The sequence below is a fragment of the Ambystoma mexicanum genome, chromosome 1p (assembly GCF_040938575.1).
Source record: "Ambystoma mexicanum isolate Mex_15411 chromosome 1p, UKY_AmexF1_1, whole genome shotgun sequence".
Classification (NCBI taxonomy): Eukaryota; Metazoa; Chordata; class Amphibia; order Caudata; family Ambystomatidae; genus Ambystoma; species Ambystoma mexicanum.
Genome location: NC_090921.1, coordinates 551,185 through 573,289, shown reverse-complemented (window position 1 = coordinate 573,289; position 22,105 = coordinate 551,185). Strand labels below are relative to the sequence as shown.

General features: G+C 50.2%; 1 non-coding gene across 1 annotated transcript; it reads left to right on the top strand.

The window, feature by feature from the left end:
• Positions 1–201: 201 nt before the first annotated feature.
• Positions 202–273, top strand: TRNAC-GCA (transfer RNA cysteine (anticodon GCA)). The gene has a single exon. It is a non-coding gene; the product is annotated as a tRNA-Cys (tRNA).
• The last annotated feature ends 21,832 nt before the right edge of the window (positions 274–22,105 follow it).

Sequence of the window (22,105 nt, the reverse complement as noted above, 5' to 3'; positions counted from 1 at the left end):
CCGCAGTCACCTTACTCTTTCAAATACCTAGACTAGATGGCGGAATGTACCACTCGCCCAAAAATCTCCGCGGTAGGATTTATTTCGCACTCCCCAGCACCGACTATTAACATTTTCTATCTCTCTTATAGCACTATCTAAATCATATCGTCACCAGCAGATATCTCGTTTTAACCGAGTTGGACATCAAGCGATGTATGTGGGGATATAGCTCAGTGGTAGAGCATTTGACTGCAGATCAAGAGGTCCCTGGTTCAAATCCGGGTGTCCCCTTCTATTTTTTTCCCCACGGATAATCAACATTTTGACTTGTACTTGTTAAACTATTCCTTATTCTCGGTTCGTAAAGATTTGCATTTAATTTCTATGCTTACCTAACATTAGTGGATAGACGCGGATCTGTAAGATTCAAGTGTAAAAACATGTTCCTAATTATTCTTATTTTAAAGTACATACATATACGATTTAGCAGAACTGACGTGTGCCTACTTTTGATTTTCAATATGGGATCAAACATTCCCCTACTCCCTGTCTGAACGCTCCACAAACCATAATAGTGTATTTTGCAGCACATCTTCCATGAAGAAATTGAAAAAACCCATAGGATTTATAGGCAGCTGAACAAAGAACAGCTCAACAATAGTCACTCAGACTGCTGTGCTATCTACCTTTGCAGGTTTTTGTTTTCGAATGTATCACTCAAGTTTCAAAAAAATGAACATCGTATGTGGACCCTTAATAATACAGAACATCACAGTCACCGAGTGTGCAGTTTATGAACCTAATTAAAAGCCAATAATGTTTAATTTCCACCAACACTGAAATTGTGCACAGTGGCCCTCATTACGACCCTGGCGGAAATCGGAAAACGATGGCGGAGATGCAATACCGCCATCGAATAGCGCTCGGTGCGACTATGACCCGCCACCGCAAAGTACGAAGTCATTAGCGACACCGTAGTGAACGCCAACGCTAACTGCACCAAGCACGCGCGCGCGCGCCATGCCAAACCGTAAATACCACCATGGCGCAAGGGTACGCGAATTCCGACCCTAGCGGACATGTACCTAACGCCATCAAGCATGGCGGAAAGCACCATTCCGCCATGGTGAGAAGTACGGCATCGCGAATCAACCGTAAACGGCCCCACTGAGTGCCTGTACACCGCTCCCTGCCCACAAAGCACAACTCCTCGTAGGTGCAATGAAGTCACAATGCTACCAGTGAAATGTACAAGTCACCCATGCATGCCAACGAACAAAAGATCCACAAGAGGGGCCAATGGGAGCTGCAGGGCACAGATGGCACGAATACAGAAGCCATTCCAATGGACATGACCACAGTCCCCCCCCCCAGAAACGCACGCAAACACAGGCACCTGTGACCAGCAATATTACGAAACTCACAACATTCCACCAGTCCACCTGGCTGACCGTCGTCTGTTACACAAAACCCAATCCCCCGCCCCTGAGCATGACAACATCCAAACAGTCATATTGGCATCCCCCATCCCTGACCTCACTGGGCTCCGTAGGCAAACGCGCCCAGCACAGTACCACGCCACTAAAATCCGAAACCGGAACCCAATGCAGATCTCCTCACAAAACATCGCTCCCCAAATAGGAATATGCCACATCACTCGCAAAGAAGAACGCTACACGGGCCATATCAGAATAGAAATTTAATGCACAACTAAATCACCAAGCTCATACAGCCATCAGTCCATGAACTCCAAAACACATATCACCATTGTGGGCTGCATCCGCAAGGAATGACCAGCTACTACTTGTGTGACGCCCTGTCCCATCATGGCACACAGAGCCACATACACGTACGAAAAGGCAACATGGAAGCGCACAGAACCGCAGGCCCGCCCCAATGGGGAGGCACTAGTCCAACTGAAAGGCCGAAATGTTGCTCCGAGCCACTAGTACTGCGTAAGGGCATGTGGCCCATTGGCGATCGTCCCATAAGATCGTAATGCTGCTCCACTGATTAACACGAAGCAGCAGGTGTCGTGAGTAAACGCCATCTGCAGGAGTGGCATACAGATGGCAGTGGCAAAAGGGTAGGAGATACCTGTCAACAAAAAGAAAAGAAAAAGAACAGAATGGCCATCAGAACTACATTCGAACAACTCACTCCAATGACCACACTAAATCCACAGCCATATGCATGCTAGCCCACTCCAAAGGATCATCACCACCCCAAAACCACTTGCCACTCATGACTATCTATATCGAGGTGTAAACACCATCCCAAACGAGTGTACCTGTGCATGCGTCTGCCAAAACAGATTCCATCAGATGGGAATGTCAACGTGCATGGACACAAGTGTCTGAAGGCGCGTCGAGACAGGGAGGGCTCAACAAGGCCAGATAGACGATGGTGCCACTATGGCAGCCCTGCATCACATAGCGCAGGGGAGGCGGATAGATTCCAACAAGCCCTGTACATGGCAAACCCTGTATCAAATGAGCTGGCCATGCATCCATTCATCATGCCCTCATCCTGTCATAAATACACCGGAATATTTACTCACAAGACATTCGGGATTTCCATTGAGTCTGTGCGTTATGCAGCCTGCAAAATCCACAGTGTTCCAGCCCGTAATATCTGTGTTGTGAAGTTACATGATTTTGGGAACGTCCGGCCTCATCGCCCACGTCAATATAGCGCATCCCAAACTATTCATATCAATCATTGCTTCCTCGCCATGGCCTCTGTCTCAAGGACATCGAACAATAGAACATTATACTTGCAGTCAGACCTGTGGGCATCTCCTCTCAGCTAGCCGAAGACCGAAAGCGCCGGCCTTCGAATTCCTCATTTGCAACATCACGTCGAAAAGGCATCTGTGGCCGTTTGAAATCACAAATTAATCCAGCTAGTGCAGCTGTGTGTGAAAATGTCAACTGCCATCACCCACTAATGGGACGCCCCGCCCGTCGTTGCAACCCTGTACAGTGATGCATGAGGGCCCACCGTTACTCGAGTACTACGTTCCACTGACCCATCACAAGTCTGTTCGCGACTGCAAAGATTGTATGTGAAACAATGTGACCATAGCCGAATGTACAAATCAACAAATGTAACACGGCCATCGGGTACAAATACATGATTGCAATAGCAAGATGCCGTTCCTCGATTAGCAGCGTTGTGTGCGGGACGTGCTCGCCCAAAGGGGAGAGCAGCTTGCACAGGTGGAATGAATCACCACAGGTGGAGGCCATACAGCCTGAAAACACATAAATTGCACAGCCAGTCTCCTCCCACAACCACACCCACTCCGAAATGCTACCGGCAGGACTCGCGATGTTGGCCCTGGGGGACCTGATAGCACTGCAAGTACTCCAACTCCAAGAAGAAGACGAACACCAACTACAACCGGCCGCACGGAGGAGACGCAGGAGGAGGAGGAGGCCAAGGCAGGGCCCGCAAGGGCCGCCAGCACAGCCACTACCACCACGCAGGCAGCCCGCAATCCCACGCCTCCGAGCACATCCGTTCAACCTCACTGATGAGCAGATCCACACCCTCTACCGTTTGGACCGGAACACCATAGCCGCAATAGTGGACATGACACAGGCTGACCTTGTCAGCATGATAGACAGCCCAACCGCCATCCCACCCCTACTGAAGGTGGTGTCTGTACTCCACTTCCTGGCCACGGGCACCTACCAGCACACAGTCGGACAGTTGCATGGCATTTCTCAGCCACTGTTCTCACGGACACTATTGCAAGTGCTCGATGCCCTCCTGAAGCACGCAGACGACTACATCTCTCTACCACGCTCGGAGCAGGACATTACCAACACTAAAGTGGGATTCCATGCACTTGCCGGCATACCGGGTTGCATTGGTGCCATCGACTGCACCCATGTGGAATTGGTCGTCCCACATGCCATGGAGGCCCAGTACCGCAACCGAAAACAATTTCATTCCCTGAATGTACAGATGGTGTGTGACTCCAACAGGATCATTACACATTGTTGTGCCAGATTCCCTGGATCAACCCATGATTCTTTGGTCTTGAGGAACTCTACTATACCACGCTACATGGAGCGACACGCAGGGAACAGATCCTGGCTACTCGGTGAGTCTCTTTTCATGCATGATGATGTGGGGTATGTGATGCGGCAATGACCTGGCAGGAAGGGGGGGGGGGTGCGTACGTAGCAATGGCATTCCACATCATACGTTTATCGTCCACATACAGGTGATGCTGGGTATCCACTGAAGAGATGGCTCCTCACACCAGTCCGGAACCCACGGGACCAGCATGAGGAGGACTACAACCATGCCCACTCACGTACCCGTGTAGTCATTGAACAGGCATTCGGCCTACTGAAGACTCGTTTCCGCTGCCTCAGCAGGTCTGGCGGGGCACTCCTGTACCGCCATGAGAAGGTTGCAAAGATGGCGATGGCATGTGTCATGCTCCACAACATGTGCGTACGTAGAAATGTGCCCATGCCCCCAGACGCAGAACTGCAAGCACCTGATGATGGTCATGATGAGGGTGGGGATGTGGCAGAACCCAAGGAGTCTGCGAGGCACCGGAGGGCCGTGACATTCGTCAGCATGTCATTGATGCATGCTTCTGGCACTCACGCCTGGTGGCTGATAGATGGACACGGGACTCGTGGCACTGTGTGTGTCTGGTACATGCACAATATGGACTATACGCCTAGGATGGCCTAGTACATAATGATCATTGTCGACACATCTCATTGGTTGATCGTGCACTTGTTCATGGCATATGTGATATCATGGTGTACACCCTATCGACCCGCCACCCAAGTGAGCCCAACACACCCCCTCCACCCTCCTACCTCCCCCCCGAACACCAGTGTCCAAAGATGCTCATTGTCAGTGGACTGTCGCTATTGCAAGCCCCCTCTGCGGGTGTCAGGGGCACCCCTGCCTGTGGAGCGCAGGTTCCTCCCAGATCTACGTTGGGGGCTGCCCTGGACGGAACTAGCAACGGAAGATGTCTCTGCCTGCTCACGTCCATGCATGTCCCTAAGGGTTTGTGAGAGCTCTGTGAGCACACGGCGCACTGCAGCAAGTTCGGCACATACGTCTTTGGACGTCGCATGCAGTTCCCCCCTCAGGCTCTCGGTGCTTCTCTCCATTTGGACTCTCAGGCTCTCGGTGCTACTCTCCATTTGCGCCCTTAGTGTCTCTGTACCTCTCTCCATTTCTGCCCTGAGTGTCTCAGTTGATGTTTCTATGTCTGCCTTAGTGCCCCCACATTCATCGGCATGGTCCTTGAGGAGCGTGGCCAGTTGCTGCTGTTGCCCGATTAACTTGTCGAGGGACTGTTGCCTCTGCTGGGCCATGGCCATTTGCGGGGGGGTCACAGAGGGGCTGTTGACCTCATGTTGCCTTGCCACAGGGCTTGGGGGGGATGGCCAGTCGTCGTCTTGTGGGTGCCCCTGCGTGGTATTCTCATGTTGTACGGGATGGGACAGACAGGGGGATTGGGACAGGTCATGGATGGATCTGACTTCGACATCTCCGTCTTCTGTGTCGGAGCATGCTGCCATCATTGGGGTGTAACCTATGGTGCTGCTGCCACCAGAGCCAGTGCATTCTGTGGCATCCGTTGGGGGGACCTGTGGTGGTGGTGTAGTGGGCATGCTGGCTGCTGGGGTGCCTGTTGATGTTCCCTCCTCTGTGCTGCCACCTGATTTGTGCTGCTGCCGTGTCTTGATGCGTGCAGCTGAGGTGGAGGGTCTTTGGCCGTTGGTCTTGGCCCTCTTTGCTGGTGTGCTGGTAGGGGTGTCCTGATGCTCGTCGTTTGGATCGGACCCTGTGGTGGAGTAAAGGAGGGCGAGGGTTATTAATGGGTCTGTGGGTATTGGAATGGCATTGTATCACATGCATTGGGGTGGTACATGAGGGTGATTTGGGTCGGGGCCTTAGAGGTGCTTTCATTTGTGTGTGGGGTGAGGGTGCAGTTGTTTGGCAGCCTGCAGTTAGGGTGTGCCTGCTGGACGTGTGGTGGGTGTATTAGGGGTTTTTAATTATTTATGTATTTATTGTGGTTTTAAGGTGCGCTATGAGGGCGATGTGTGTGGACGTTCTCCTGGACATGTGTTCCTGTTGCACTATGTGGACACATGGTACTTCACATGATTGGACATTGTGGTTTTAGCATTATTTTATCTGGCCCACCTCCCTGATTCTTCTGATGTCTGCACTCCTTTCTCCATCCCTCCGACTCCCTCGATGCTCTCCATTCCGATGGTGGAGGCACAGATTTATTCCCAGGGGGTCAACTTGATGGGTGATTCAGGTCCTCCCCCGGTGGCTGTGGCAATGTTGCGGTTGGCAGAGAGTATGCTGCGGACGCGTATCCGCAGGTCGTCCCACCGCTTTCGGCATTGTTGTGGTGTGCGGGGTGCGGTCCCCACCGCGCTTACCCGCTGTGCTACCAGAGCCCATATGGCCTTCTTGTTCGCAAGTGCCGTCCTGGTCATTTGCGTGGAGAAGACGACGGCACCATTCTCCTGGAGGGTCTCTGTTGGCACGGTGAGTTCCTCGCGGGAGAAGTGGACCTGCCGCTTGCGGTCGCACGCTTTCTTCGCTGCTTTTCCAATTTTACTTGGTTTCGCTAGGGTGGATGACGGGTTGGGGTGTGTCTCAGGGTTGTGTTTTTAGTGGTAGTGTGGTTTTAGTGGTTTTATAGGTGTACGGCGGCTTGTTTCCCGTTCCGGGCCCATGTTTTTGCTTCCGTTTCCGTATATTTCCGGTCACCGTACTTTCCGGTAGGCGCACTCTGCGGTGTCCGCTGTGATGGGTGGCGGTATTGCACCTAGGGCGACGTACGGCGGCGGTGTGGGCCGTTTTGGGGCCATTTGCGCCATCGCGGACTTTGCACTTCCGCCATGGCGTGGTGCTCGTGCCCGATGGGTCGGAATGGGCCGCTCTTTGCTCCTTCGTGCAATGGCGGAAACGCTATTTACGCTGTTGCGGTCCGGTCAGTCACTTTCCGCCAGGGTCGTAATGAGGGCCAGTGTCATTTAGGACGTGCAGTCTAAAACTGAAAACGTCTTTATGAGGAGCAAAACAGAGGGGATCTGGGAAACTCTCTACCAGCAGAACACAGCCCATTGACTTGTTCTTGGGTGGATGGCCCCTGGGAGAGTCTCAACCAAGTATTTAGCTCACTGTTCTTTTCACAGAGAAGAAATGTCCCCACATATCAGTCTTTGTCCTGCCCAGGGGCAGTCCAGCACTAAAATGCTAGGCAATTCTCCTCTGAACAAGAGTACCACAGCAACCCCATACACGTGTTTCAACCTTGTTGGGCATCATCAGTGAGGTGAAGCTGCACCCCTCTAAGAACAGTGAGCAAGGGGTCCACGTCTGGATTCCCCTGGTAACTTAGGGTGATACCCAAAGTTACTTGGTATGCAAAACAGAGGAGGGTCTGGGAAACTCTCTACCACTACAAACACAGCCCATTGACTTGTTCTTGGTCGATGGCCCCTGGGAGAGTCTCAACCAAGACTTTAGCTCACTGTTCTTTTCACAGAGAAGGCATTTCCCCCACATATCAGTCTTTGTCCTGCCCAAGGGCAGTCCAGCACCGAAATGCTAGGCAATTCTCCTCTGAGCAAGAGTACCACAGCAACCCCATACACGTGTTTCAACCTTGTTTGGCATCATCAGTGAGGTGAAGCTGCACCCCTCTAAGAACAGTGAGCAAGGGGTCCATGTCTGGATTCCCCTGGTAACTTAGGGTGAGACCCAAAGTTACTTGGTATACAAAACAGAGGGGGGGTCTGGCAAACTCTACCAGCATGAACACAGCCCATTGACTTGTTCTTGTTCTCTGTGAAAAGAGCAGTGAGCTTAAGACTTGGTAGAGACTCTCCCAGGGGCCATCCACCCAATAACAAGTCAATGGGCTGTGTTTGTGCTGGTAGAGAGTCTCCCAGACCCCCCCTGTTTTGCATACCAAGTAACTTTGGGTCTCACCCTAAGTTACTAGGGGAGTCCAGACGTGGACTCATTGCTCACTGCTCTTATAGAGACACAGCTTCACCTTACTGATGATGCCCAACTAGGCTGAAACACGTGCATGGGGTTGCTGTGGTACTCTTGCTCAGAGGTGAATTGCCTAGCATTTCGGTGCTGGACTGCCCCAGGGCAGGACAAAGACTGATATGTGGGGAAATTTCTTCTCTGTGAAAAGATCAGTGAGCTAAAGACTTGGTTGAGACTCTCCCAGGGGCCATCCACCCAAGAACAAGTCAATGGGCTGTGTTCGTGCTGGTAGAGAGTTTCCCAGAACCACCCCCCCTGTTCTTTATGAGGAGGGTTGACACATTTTCAATTTTAGATCCTGGGCAGCAACCCATATAGAGCACATCCTTTCACTAGGTGATGTCATTTGGAAGTCACATCACAAGAGGTGACATCAAATGCAAGTGCATGTGGGCAGCACTCTCGCCAAGTCTTATTTTTATGGCACTCAGCTTTCTCTCAAAACTAAAAAGTGATGACTATCAGCCTGTATCCCTCCTCCCAAAGTACTGCAAAACCTCAAGCCTTTAATAGGATCTCATCATATGTTGACACTAACAACGTTCAGAACCAGCGCTCTACAGCCTCCCCTCGCCACTTAGGTCCCTGGCTAAAGGCGTAGGCAGTGTGCCCTCTGTGTGTACCATCAAAGTACGTTTTTTCATTTTTCCAGTGGATTAGGCCCACATTTTGCCCAGGAACACTCTGCATGTTGAGCTCACCCTTACCTACCCGCTTCCTGTTCCCGGCTCAGCTCCTCCTCCCCCTGCCTGTGATTGGTCCACAGCCCCTTATCACACCATACATTAGGGCAGTCCCACTGCAGCGAAGGACTTTGAGGCAAAGAACAGCTCCAGAGGAAGCAGCTCCAGACCGTGTTAGCCTGGGGAACCGGCAGCCGTCAACCATCAGCGACAGATAAGGAACGCAAGGTCTGGACAGAGGGACCAGCAATCACTGTTCCCCATTAGATTGTTCTACCCAATTTTAGCTTATTCTATCTCTAATAGCATTTTGCTTGATTGTGTAAATTAGCCATATCTCACATTTAGAAAGATTGTGTAAATTAGCCCGACTGTGTAAATTAGCCATATCTCACATTTAGCCTGATAGTGTAAATTAGCCTGATTGTGCAAATTAACCATATCTCACATTTAGCCTGATTGTCTAATTAATCTGATTGTGAGTGTGTAAATTAAGCATACCTCACATTTAGCATGATTTTGTAAATTAGCCTGATTGTGTAAATTATCCATATCTCACATTTAACCTGATTCTGTAAATTAGCCTGATTGTGTAAATTAGCCATATCTCACATTTAGCCTGATTGTATAAATTAGCCATATCTCACATTTAGCCTGCTAGTATAAGTTAGCCATATCTCGCATTTAGCCGGATTGTTCAAATTAAGCATACCTCACATTTAGCCTGATTGTGTAAATTAGCCATATATCACAAATAGCCCGTTTGTGTAAGTTAACCATATCTCACATTTAGCCTGATTGTGTAAAATAGCCATATCTCACATTTAGCCTGATTGTGTAAATTTGCCACATCCCACATTTAGCTAGATTGTGTACGTTAGTCTGATTGTGTAAGTTAACCATATTGCCGCATTTACACAGACTGTGTTAGCTAGGCATTTCCCGCATGGGGACAGATTGTATTAACCAGCCATACCTCCCATTTAGACAGACGGTTTTGGTAACACAGAATTTCAAAGTGTTATCCCATTGACTGCTGTGCCCCCTCATTAGGCCTATCTCCCTTTATCCAGGTGCCCCATGTCTAAGGTTGCTACATTTACTGGTGTGGCCCCCTATCTAGGTGTCCCAAATCAAAGTGTTATTGCATTGTGCTATTGGTTGCTGCATTCACAGTTGTGCCCCTATCCAAATCAAAGAGTTAATGCATTGACTGTTGTGCTCTCTTTAGGCCTCCCTCCCTCGGTCTAGGTGTCCCAGGTCTAAGGTTACTGCATTTACTGCTGTGGCCCTCTACCCAGGTGTCCCAAATTGAAGTGTCATTGCATAGACTGTTGTGCCCCCTTTGGGCCTCTCTCGCTAGATAGAGAAGGAGTAAAGCTTGGGTGAAACCCATAGGAACAAAAGAAAGGGCTGAGACCTGTGGCACTGTGCTTGGAGTTGTTGTAGGCGAATTCTGCAGTGGGCAGCAAGCTGTCCCAATTGTCCTGTTGTTGATTTGTGAAGCATCGAAGATATTTCTCTAGTGTTGCGTTTGTCCTTTCTGTTTGCCCATTGGTCTGCGGATGGAAACCTGACGATAAGGCACGCTCTATGCGCAACCTCTCGCAAAGTTCTTTCCAAAAGCGGGAGACATATTGAGGAACTCTGTCAGAAATGATCTTATCCGGCGTGCCATGTAAGCGAAATATATCTCTGGCAAATACAGCCGCCATCTCTGCTGCAGTAGGCAAACCAACCAGGGGGGAGAAATGAGCCATCTTGGTAAAACAGTCGACTGTTACAATTATGCAAGAGCAGCCTTCTGAAGGGGGAAGATCCACAATGAAGTCAGTAGCTATCAGGCTCCAAGGTTTCTTGGGAGTCTCTTCTTGTTGCAGGAAACCAATGGATTTTTGAGTGTTGTTTTTAGACCGATTACAAACTGGACAGGTATGGACATAAGAAGTGACCTCTTTAGCCATCTCGGGCCACCAAAATCTGCGTCGTAGCAGCTCCAGGGTGTTCTTCACCCCCCGTGTCCAGCCACAGGGTCGTCATGGCACCATCTTAATGCCGTCTGCCGTGTTTGGAAGTTGGGAAGGAACAAGCGTTGTTGCTTGAAGTACAAACCATCTTGGTCCAGAAGGTTATCAGTGAGTGGGGTAGCAGGAGGAATACCAGCAGACCGTGTAGTGATACGAACCTCCTCCAAAAAGGACTCAACAGAACAGATGATCTTAACTTCCGGGAGCATGAGACTACGGGGTTCCTTCTGTACCATCCCGGGAATTGATTTTCTTGACAGAGCATCGGCAAGTATATTCTTGGAACCTGGCAGGTAGGTCAGAATGAAGTCAAATGCATAAAGAAGTGGGCCCATCAGGCCTGACGTGAATTGACGCATTCCATGTTCTGTATAACTTTGAGATTCTTGTGGTCGGTCCGTATCTCGAAAGGATGGTTAGCCCCTTGTAGAAGATGACGCCATTCCTCACAGGCGGATTTCATGGCAGTAGCTCCTTTTCAATGACCGAATAGTGTGTCTGACTGTTGTTCAACGTCTTAGACGTATAGGCCACAGGGTACTCCAGACCCTCATGTTCCTGCAGGAGCACTGCGCCTAGGGCGGCAGCTGAAGCATCAGTCTCAACAATAAATCTTAAGCTCTGGTCAGGTTGGCGAAGGACAGGAGCCGAGCAGAAATCCTCTTTCAACTGCTGAAAGGCCTGTTTAGCCTCAGGGCCCCATGTAAATGGCATAGAAGACTTCTTGAGTAGCCTAGTGATGGGGAGTACTCTGTCGGAAAACCCAAGAATAAACTTGCGATAAAAATTGGCAAGTCCTAGGAACCTTTGAACATCCTTGACAGAACTAGGTGTGGGCCAATGTAGTATGGCTTCTATCTTTGCAGGATCCATCTGGACACACTCTGAAGACAAAATGAACCCAAGGTAAGGAACATCAGGAACTTGAAAGACACACTTCTCAGCATTAATCTTAAGGTGGTTTTCTTGTAATTGCTGGAGAACCTGGTGGAGATGTGTTGTGTGGAGCTGAGTGTTCTTCGAAAATACCAAAATGTCGTCTAGATAGACTATGGCACAATGTAATAGGAGGTCAGAGAATATACGATCCATAAATCGCTGAAAAATCGATGGTGCATTGACCAAGCCAAAGGGCATGACACAGTATTCATAGTGTCCACAGGGTGTACGGAAAGCCGTCTTCCACTCATCTCCTGAGCGGATCCGTAGAAGGTGGTAGGCTTTCCTGAGATCGATCTTGGAGAACACCTTGGCTCCTTTGACTGCCTCCAGTATGTCTCTTATAAGAGGAATGGGATAACGATCCCTTATTGTGACTTGGTTAAGACCCCTGTAGTCGATGCAAGGTCGAAGTTCACAAGATCCTTTCTTAGGAACGAAGAAAAATGAGGCTCCGGCGGGAGAGTGAGAGTGCTGAATAAGCCTGTGTTGCAGATTGGAGTCAAGGTACTCCTTAAGCGCCTCCTTCTCTTTGAGAGAAAGAGAAAACATCTGCCCAAAAGGTACCACCGCATTGGGCAGTAGGTTGATGTCGCAGTCCTCTGGTCGGTGAGGTGGTAACTCTTGAGGACCCTCGTTTTGAAACACCTCCTGATATTGAAGGAATTCCGTGGGAATGCTGTTCACCTTTAAGACGTCCGTTCTCCGGGATGGATCAAGAAAAGTGAGAACAGTGGCATGCTGGGTTTGGAAGTACATGATCTTTGACAATATTCAGAGTCAAAAGTCAATTGATTCTTAGACCAGTCTATAGTAGGATTGTGTTTCCATAGCCACGAAACACCCAGGATGACTGGGAATTGCGCGGCTCTGATCAAATCAAATTGGATGGTTTCGGTATGATGACGTATCTTCATCACCATGGGAGAAGTGGTGTGTGTGATGAGTCTGGAACTTAATGGTCTGCCATCCACTCCCTCCACCTTTTGGTCTTCCTCTTTCTCTAAAAAACCAATTCCAGTCTTGTCAGCCCAGACGACATCCATAAAACATCCAGCTGCTCCACAATCAAGTAGAGCAAGTACTTTGAATGTTTGTTGGGAAAGACACAATTGGACACCAACTACCATAAGGCGGTTGTCCTCAGTGGAATTGACAGATAATGAAACAAAGGGACCAGGAAATCCCCCTCGGTAACTTGTCCCCACTAGTTCCGAGATGTGGCGTTTCCCGATCGTCGGGGTGGTACATCCGGACAATCCCGTAGAATGCGTTGAGCGGATCCGCAGTACATACACAGATTGTTGTCCCTGCGTCGTTTTCTTTCTTCAGATGAAAGTGGTCCTCTAGTAGTACCTATTTGCATGGGTTCCTCCTTATTCGAGCAGGTGGGGGACGATGTGCTAGGCTCTGTCTGAATCGGGAGCCCACAATGTCTTTGACGTTCTGAACGCCGTTCTGAGAGGCGGAAGTCAAGCTGTATAACTGTAGACCAAAGATCGACAAGTGTGGCAGGTCTACTAACTCTTGCCAATTCATCTTTGAGATCTTCCCTAAAACCCCGGCGAAAGATGGTATTGTTCTGACTTGAGTGTCGTGTAGTCCGTTTAGACCTCCGTCCCCAAGTGACGCACAGGGGAACCAAAAGAAACCCGCTGTGCGACCTTTGGGGCCACAGGTGGGAGATGTTACTTCCCGGATCCACGGAACCTCTGGAACACCGATGCTGCTGCCAAAAGAACGAGGTTAAGTACCAGGCAAATACAATATATATATATCACAAGAACCAAAGGATCTGAATAGTCTTACCTATCCGGTGTTTGGAAAACCCGGGAAACCTAGAAGGGAGGTTCGAGACTCAGATGAGAGGCGGTCCCCAGAACAAGAGGGAACGCAGACAAGCGTGGATACAGGATGAGCCACCTGTAGAGCTGAAGGCGTAACTTGAATTCCAAAAAGGGCAATGGCGTAGAAGTTCAACAAAGTACCAAGGGATGATCTGAAGGCAGGTGGGGGTCATGTCGAGATTCAGCAATAGGTAAGCAATTCCAAGCAAAGGTACAAAAGGATAATCCGAGGGAGTCCAAGTTAGAGTTCCAAGATCAAGGTAAACCAGTAGAGTTATCAAACGTAGCGCCAAACAGGGTCTGAAGACAGCTGAGAAGCGATGAGTGCTCCGTGCATCAGGCTTTATATACTGTGCGCTTCGGGGTCATGTGACGTCCACCAAGGTCACGTGGTAAACGCCGCTCTGAATCACGTGAGCAAATGAACGATCTACGCGGAGGTGTTCCGCCGCCCCTTCTGCTGTATGTTCTCCATGGCAACTGCCAATGCAGGAAGGGCTGCAACCGAGCCCGTAAATTGTACCTGGTACGGAACTTTCGGTCCTTTGGGTAAACCAAATCACATGAGTCTCGAACCCTGGAGGGAATCGTGTGGGAACCCGAGGAAGGTGTTGTGGAGATGTTAGCAGTGTTCTGGTGTGCAGAGGATCGTCTAACATAGCCCCCCCCAACGGCCCACGACCTCGTGGGCAGGACGGGTGATCCCTATGGAACCGGGCTACCAACCGAGGAGCATTAAGATCCAAGGCGGAAACCCAAGAACGCTCCTCCGGTCCATAACCCTTCCAATCCACCAAATACTGGAGCCTACCCCTAAACCAACGGGAACCCAAAATAGCTGACACTTCAAAAACATCAGGGGAGGCCAGGGACACAGGGGCTGCCGGGGCCCAAAGGCGAGAAGAATCAGGACATGGCTTGAGGAGAGAGACATGAAAAACAGGATGGATTCGCCAAGAACTCGGGAGAACCAGACGAAAAGCCACTGGATTCACAACCTGAGAGATCACATACGGGCCAACAAAGCGAGGCAGAAGTTTCCGACAACCCACCAGGCGAAGGTGACGGGAGGACAACCACACCCTGGAACCCACCGCAAGGGGAGGAGCAGCCAAGCGTTTGCTGTCAACACGGGACTTCATAGAGGCCTTTGCTTCAGTAAGATGGACCAAAGTACTAGCATGAACAGCAGACAGATCCCTAAAACAGGCCGTGGCCGCAGGATTCAAAGAGACAGAGGCGTCAGGGACAGGCAAGACCTTGGGGTGTTGGCCATAGAGGGCGTAGAAAGGAGAAAAACCTGCAGCAGAGTGAGCCGCGTTATTGTATGCGAACTCGGCAAGCCGTAAAGCACTCAACCAGGAGGACTGCTGCTGCAGGATAAGACACCGAAGATACTGCTCCATAGATTGATTCGTCCTTTCAGTCTGCCCATCAGTCTCAGGGTGATAGGCCGAAGAATACCTGGTATCGATGCCAAGTAGTTTAGTCAGGGATCTCCAAAAACGAGAGGTGAACTGCGACCCACGATCGGAAACAATGACAGAAGGAAGCCCAAACAACATGAACACAGATTCAAAAAACAACTCAGCCAGGGCCGGTGCCGAAGGGATTCCCTTACAAGGAACAAAGCGAGCCATTTTTGTGAATGTGTCCACCACCACCCAGATGGTGTCAAAACCTCGTACCTTGGGGAGATCGGTCACGAAATCCATCGACAGTGTATGCCAAGGTCTTGGGGGTACCGGAAGCGGAAGCAGCAGGCCAATTGGACGACCTCTTCGATGTTTGGCCTGAGCGCAAACAGAGCAAGAGTTGACATAGCATTCCACGTCGCGCTTCATAGAGGGCCACCAGCACCAGCGCTTTAGGAGATCCATAGTACGCTCCTGGCCGGGATGGGCATTAACGGGGGCATCATGAGACCATTCAAGGGCCAGGTTACGGGTGTCAGGCGTGGGAAGGAACAGGCGATCGTGCACGAAAGGCAAACCATCACAATATACGGGATCCCAATCCCGCAGTTGGTCAGAATGATTGCTCGTCCATGCTCGCACAGAATCCAACAGTGACAGAGAGGGAGTGCAGAGACAAATCACATGACTCTTACCAAGAACAGTATCGGGGAAGGTTGGCAACTCAATTCCACCCGGAGAGCGTGACAAGGCGTCCGCTTTTCCATGAGTGATTCCAGGACGATGAGTAATGGGAAAATCAAAGGTGGAAAAGAAGAGATGCCACCTGACCTGTCTGCTATTGATGCACTTTAAGGAGGCCAGATCCTGTAGATTCCGATGATCGGAGTAGACCGTGATTGGATGCTTAGCCCCCAAGAGGTGATGGCGCCAGACACGAAAGGCGTCCATGACAGCCAGAAGTTCCTTCTCCGTTACAGTATAATGGGTCTCAGTATTGGAAAACTTGCGAGAATGGTATGCCACCGGGTGCAATTTGCCTGTCGTAGGACATGTCTGAGACAACACCGCACCGAGGGCAAAAGAAGAGGCATCCGCCTCGACTATGAATGGAAGATCGGGATTGGGTTGCTGGAGAATCGGTGCAGAGGTGAAAGCGGTTTTCAAAGCCTCAAAAGATTCCTGATGTTCCTTTTGCCACCGATAGGGTACTTGGGCGCTGGTCAGAGCCGTAAGTGGGTCCACAATTGTGGAAAAGGACGAGATAAAGCGCCTATAAAAATTGGCGAAGCCCAAAAAGGCCTGCAAGGCTTTGAGTGTCTGAGGAACTGGCCAATCTAGGACTGCCTTAACCTTGGATTTGTTCATGGATAGAGCCCCAGGGGTAATGTGAAAGCCCAGAAACTCAACAGACGTTTTATGGAATTGACATTTCTCAGGTTTGGCAAATAGGGAATGTTCCCTCAGACGGGATAAGACCTCCCGAACATGCTTTACATGGTCATCAAGATTCCGTGAAAAGATCAAGATGTCGTCCAAATAAACAACCATGTGTACGTCCAGAATGTCCCTGAATATGTCATTCATAAAACGCTGGAATGTTCCCGGGGCGTTGCATAGACCGAAGGGCATGACTAGATAGTCATACAAGCCGTAACGGGTGCAAAAGGCAGTTTTCCACTCATCGCCCTCGCGAAACGCGCACTAGATTGTATGCGCCGCGAAGATCTAGCTTGGTGAAAACGGAGGCATGGGGTAAGTGGTCCAGAAGAGGGGTGATCAAAGGTATTGGATACCTATCCTTTTTCGTGATGGCGTTAAGACACCGGTAATCCACACAGGGACGTAAGTCCCCCTCTTTCTTAGGTACAAAGAATATGGGACTTGCAGCTGATGAGGTAGAGGGGCGGATGTGTCCTAATCGTAGGGCGTTCTGTACATACTGTTTCAAAGCTTGTTCTTCCAAGGGGGACAGAGAATATATCCTGCCCGAAGGAATGGTAGAATCCGGGATTAGTTCAATCGGGCAGTCATATGGTCTGTGTGGAGGAAGCACCTCGGAAAACCGCGATCGAAAACTGACTAGAATGCTTTGTACTCAGAAGGAATCCCGGTAACTACCCCTCCGACGGTGTGGGAATTCACAACCTCTGATCCATCATCATTCAATGTAAGTTGAGCAAGAGCTCCCAAGCCCCGTGAAGGAGTATCTGTTTCTTGATGGGTTGGGAGACAATAGTTCTGACAGATATCCGAATCAAAGAGCACTGTGCCTGTTTGCCAATTAATCAGAGGATTGTGTTCACGCAACCATGGTATTCCTAATATGATACCGAATTGAGGTGTGGTGATCAAGTCAAAACTTAGGGTCTCTGTGTGAATGTCTTGTATGGTCAATAATAGAGGAGCAGTTTGGTGTCTAAGGGGACCAGAGACTAGTGCGGTGCCATCTATGGCCTGAACCGGTTCAGGTCGGGTTTTTACCACTAAAGGTAGATTGAGAGAATGGGCTAAAGCAATGTCTATGTAGTTCCCGGTGACACCAGAGTCAATGATGATCGTGACTGCGTGAGAGATACCCGTAGAGGGACAAAGAGTGGCCTGTACAAAGATGGGCTGGACACGAGCAAAAGCAAGAGTGGTACCCGGAGATGAGGACTGGAAACTCGACCTGGTCTCCGGGTCTAAGGTCGAGCTGTCCGAAAAACCTGGGACTTCTTGGGACGTTGAGGGCATTCCTTAACATAATGTCCTGTGGTGCCACAATAAAAGCATGCATTATCCACCCTCCTACGTTCTCTCTCGGATGTCGTGATAGGGCTACGTAAACCTCCCACTTGCATAGGTTCCTCAATGCTGGAAGCAGGGGTACTGACCACTGTAGGATGAGAAAGACCCAACTCAGCTCTGCGCTCTGATCGACGTGCATCTACCTGCAGGGCAAGATCCACTAGTTCCTGATACTGAGTGGGCACGGAAGGAATCACTGCTAAGGCATCTTCCATTGAGTTATTCAACCCCCTATTGAATATGACTGCCCGCTTGCTTTCTGGCCATGATGTCTCGGCGACCAATTGGTTGAAACGGGTGATGTAATCTATCAAGGTCCCTCTACCCTGGGTTAGCTCTAACAACTCCAGATCCCTAGACTGTGCCTTGTGTCGGGTGTCGAAGACTCGAGACATCTCTAAAACTAACAAATCAAAATCATAGAGAACCGGGCTATTGTTCTCCAGTAAAGGATTAGCCCAAGCGGCAGCTGTTCCGGCCAGGTGGGAAAGGGCAAAGGCCGCTTTAGCAGTGGAATTAGGAAAGGCCAGAGGTCTACACAGGAAGTGTAACTTGCACTGATTGAGGAAGGTCCTGAACTTCTTGGGGTCGCCTTGATAACGTTCAGGAGCGGCCAAAGGAGAAGGGGTTGGGAGGACCACTGGAGTTGGAGCTGGGGTACTTGCCAACGGAGGAGGTGTGGTTGAAGTGGCAGCATCCCCGAATTCAGAGTCTGCAGGAAGGGAATGCTGGACGCTCTGTATGGAATCTAGCCTTTGGTGAATCACTGTGTTAGCGGCGGCAAATCTGCCCTTAATACTGTAATTGCCTGAACTAAAGCAGCTATGGGTTCTTCCGTGGACCCCTGCATTATCTAACATGACTATATGGCTTCTCAGTCTGTTCTGACTTGAGTGTCGTGTAGACTGTTGAGACCTCCGTCCTCAAGTGACGCACAGGGGAACCAAAAGAAACCCGCTGTACGACCTTTGGGGCCACAGGTGGGAGATGTTACTTCCCGGATCCACGGAACCTCTGGAACACCGATGCTGCTGCCAAAAGAACGAGGTTAAGTACCAGGCAAATACAATATATATATATATCACAAGAACCAAAGGATCTGAATAGTCTTACCTAGCCGGTGTTTGGAAAACCCGGGAAACCTAGAAGGGAGGTTCGAGACTCAGATGAGAGGCGGTCCCCCGAACAAGAGGGAACGCAGACAAGCGTGGATACAGGATGAGCCACCTGTAGAGCTGAAGGCGTAACTTGAATTCCAAAAAGGGCAATGGCGTAGAAGTTCAACAAAGTACCAAGGGAAGATCCGAAGGCAGGTGGGGGTCGTGTCGAGATTCAGCAATGGGTAAGTAGTTCCAAGCAAAGGTACAAAAGGATAATCCGAGGGAGTCCAAGTTAGAGTTCCAAGATCAAGGTAAACCAGTAGAGTTATCAAACGTAGCGCCAAACAGGGTCTGAAGACAGCTGAGAAGCGATGAGTGCTCCGTGCATCAGGCTTTATATACTGTGCGCTTCGGGGTCATGTGACGTCCACCAAGGTCACGTGGTAAACGCTGCTCTGAATCACGTGAGCAAATGAACGATCTACGCGGAGGTGTTCCGCCGCCCCTTCTGCTGTATGTTCTCCATGGCAACTGCCAATGCAGGAAGGGCTGCAACCGAGCCTGTAAATTGTACCTGGTACGGAACTTTCGGTCCTTTGGGTAAACCAAATCACATGAGTCTCGAACCCTGGAGGGAATCGTGTGGGAACCCGAGGAAGGTGTTGTGGAGATGTTAGCAGTGTTCTGGTGTGCAGAGGATCGTCTAACAGGTATATAGGGCATTCTCCTGCCAACCTGCATCTGCAGCCACCCGCTTAAAGCGGGATATGTATGACAAAAGGTCAGAAGTACCCTGGCGGATGTCCAACAATTGTTCACTGGCTACAACGGCAGTCTCTTACCATTCGAAAGCCAATTTGAATTGGGCTGTAAACCCGGGATAATCTTGCAGTAAAGGACTAGAACCGGTTACAAGAGGAGTTGCCCAAGATAGGGCATTGCCAGTTAAATTGGAGACCAGAAAACCTATGCGGGCTTGATCTGAGGCATAGGTCTGGGGTCTGAAGGTGAAATGGATAATGCAGACTTCCTTGAATTTATTGGGTGAGCCATCAAATTTGCCACAGGATAAGGGCATGGGGGGAAGGTCACTCCGGGACTGTTCAAAATGGTCGACCCTTTGCTTAAGGGCCGTATTTTCGGCTTTGACAACCTGTAATTCCTGTGTGATGTTATGCACCGCTGTAAGAAGCTCCTGAACCTGTTCAGGGGTAGCCATTGATATTTCCTTGAGGCGTTGCAAACTGTCATGCACTGTTGTTAAAGGTGGTTTTTCGACAAGATCAATGTCCACCTCTCCTTCCTACTCGCCTGAATCCTCTGAGGAGACCGTTCACCGGGTGAGCTTCTTCTTTGATTTCGTCTTTGAGAAGAGAAAGGGTCGTCCTTGGTAAGAAGCCACCCTGATTCCCTGTTAAACAGGGAAGCAGTGGACTCCCTTCCCGCGGGGACCAAATGGAGAGGAAAAAAGCAGCCACTTAAAAAAACCTCTCAGTAGTGGTAGTTGAAGCAGACTTCCGGGTGGTTCTATAGTCCAGAATTGGATGGAAGGAAATCCGTAGCGCACTGTGGAGGTTCCGAAGGTAGTAGCAGAGGAGGAAGGTCTTGGACTTGAGGCTGAAGAGTGGAGGCTATACTGTAGCCGACATCCGGGATGGAAACGGGCGTGGATAAGGAGCGGAACCCAACAAAAAGGCCAGGTAGGTGTAGAGCGTGAAGGGAGACAGGAGACAGACTGCCGGGGCGGAAAGTAAGAGAGCCAGGAAGAAAGAGCACAGAGCGGGAAGGAAAGGAGAGCGAAGCAGAAAGGTGAAAGCGAGAAAAGGCAAGCAGAAGAGGCAAAGAAAGGGCCTGAGTAGCGAGATGCTCGGGTAGCAGGAGAGGGAGCAGTAAGCGAGGCAAGGCAGGTAGAGCAATCGCGAGGAGAAAAAAAACACGGGAGCACAGCAACAAAGTGAAAAAGACCAAGTTGCAACGCGCCGAACCCAGAGATGGGCGGGGTTAAATACTGAACCGGCGCTAAGGAGCAAAAAGACTAGACGGGTGAAACAGGAAGTGAGAAACAAACCTGAAACAATCTAATGGCGCCGCCAACGCCGAGCGTTCCATAGCTGCCAGCGGCCACCGGGAGACGGCGGCGTGACACTCTCCCTCTATCCAGGTGTCCCAGGTCTAAGGCTGCTCCATTTACAGCTGTGGTCCTCTACCCAGGTGTTCCACATGGACGTGTCATTGTATTGACTGTTGCACCCTGTTAGGCCTTGCTCACTCTATCCTGATGCCCCAGATTGAAGTGCTGTTGCATTAACTGTTTTGCCATCCTCAGACCTCTTACTCGGTCCAGATGTCCAAATTCGAGGTGTGACTGCTTTGACTGTTGTGCCCCTATTTAGACGCTCTTCCTCTGTCCAGGTACCTGCCTTGACTGTTGTGCCCCCAATTCAGGCACTGTCCCTCTACCCCGGTGTCCCAATTCTAGGTGTGACTGCATTCCCTATTGTGTCCCTATTTGGGCACACTCCCCGTGTCCAGGGCTCCCAATTCTGTATTACGAATGGAGCAAATGGGGTATCTGGGGGTTTCTCGTTTATAAAGCCATGCAAGAAGCTTCCCGGGTTTATCGCCCAGGGCATGATTCCTCTCCGTGAATTTAGTATAGCTCAACTTCCCCAGCGTCTCCCAGTGTGTTAGGCATGTTTGTTTAAGATCAATCATCTTTTGCAAGTGGGCGGGATCAGGGGACGGGGTGGCTTCGAGATCTTGGAGTTCAGTCTCAGCGTGCGCTAGCAGGGACGTGACGGATTTTAGGGCCCCTCCAGCCGCGGCTATCATTTCCCCCCTAGTTACCACCTTGTAGGCTTCCCAGGCTGTGCCTAAGTATCTGACGCTATCAATGTTGGTCTGCCAGTAATGTGTGGAACCCTCCCTGATTTGTTCGCTGAAGGCTTTGTCCAACAGCGCTTCGCTTCTCAATTTCCACGTGGGGATGGGGGGCCTGGGCGTCGTGGTCACCCACGAGGTCATCAAAGGGGAATGGTCTGAAAGTACCCTGGCTAGGTACTGCGTGTCCTCAAATCCCGCCACATGCTCTTCGCTAATGAACAGGCAGTCTATCCTGGTATGGACCTTATGTGGGGGGGAGTAAAAGGAGTAGCCTCTGGTTTCGGGGTTTTGCACTCTCCACAGGTCTTTCAGGGCATATTGCTGCGTGAGGGCGTTCAATATCTTGGCGGGTGGGGAGGG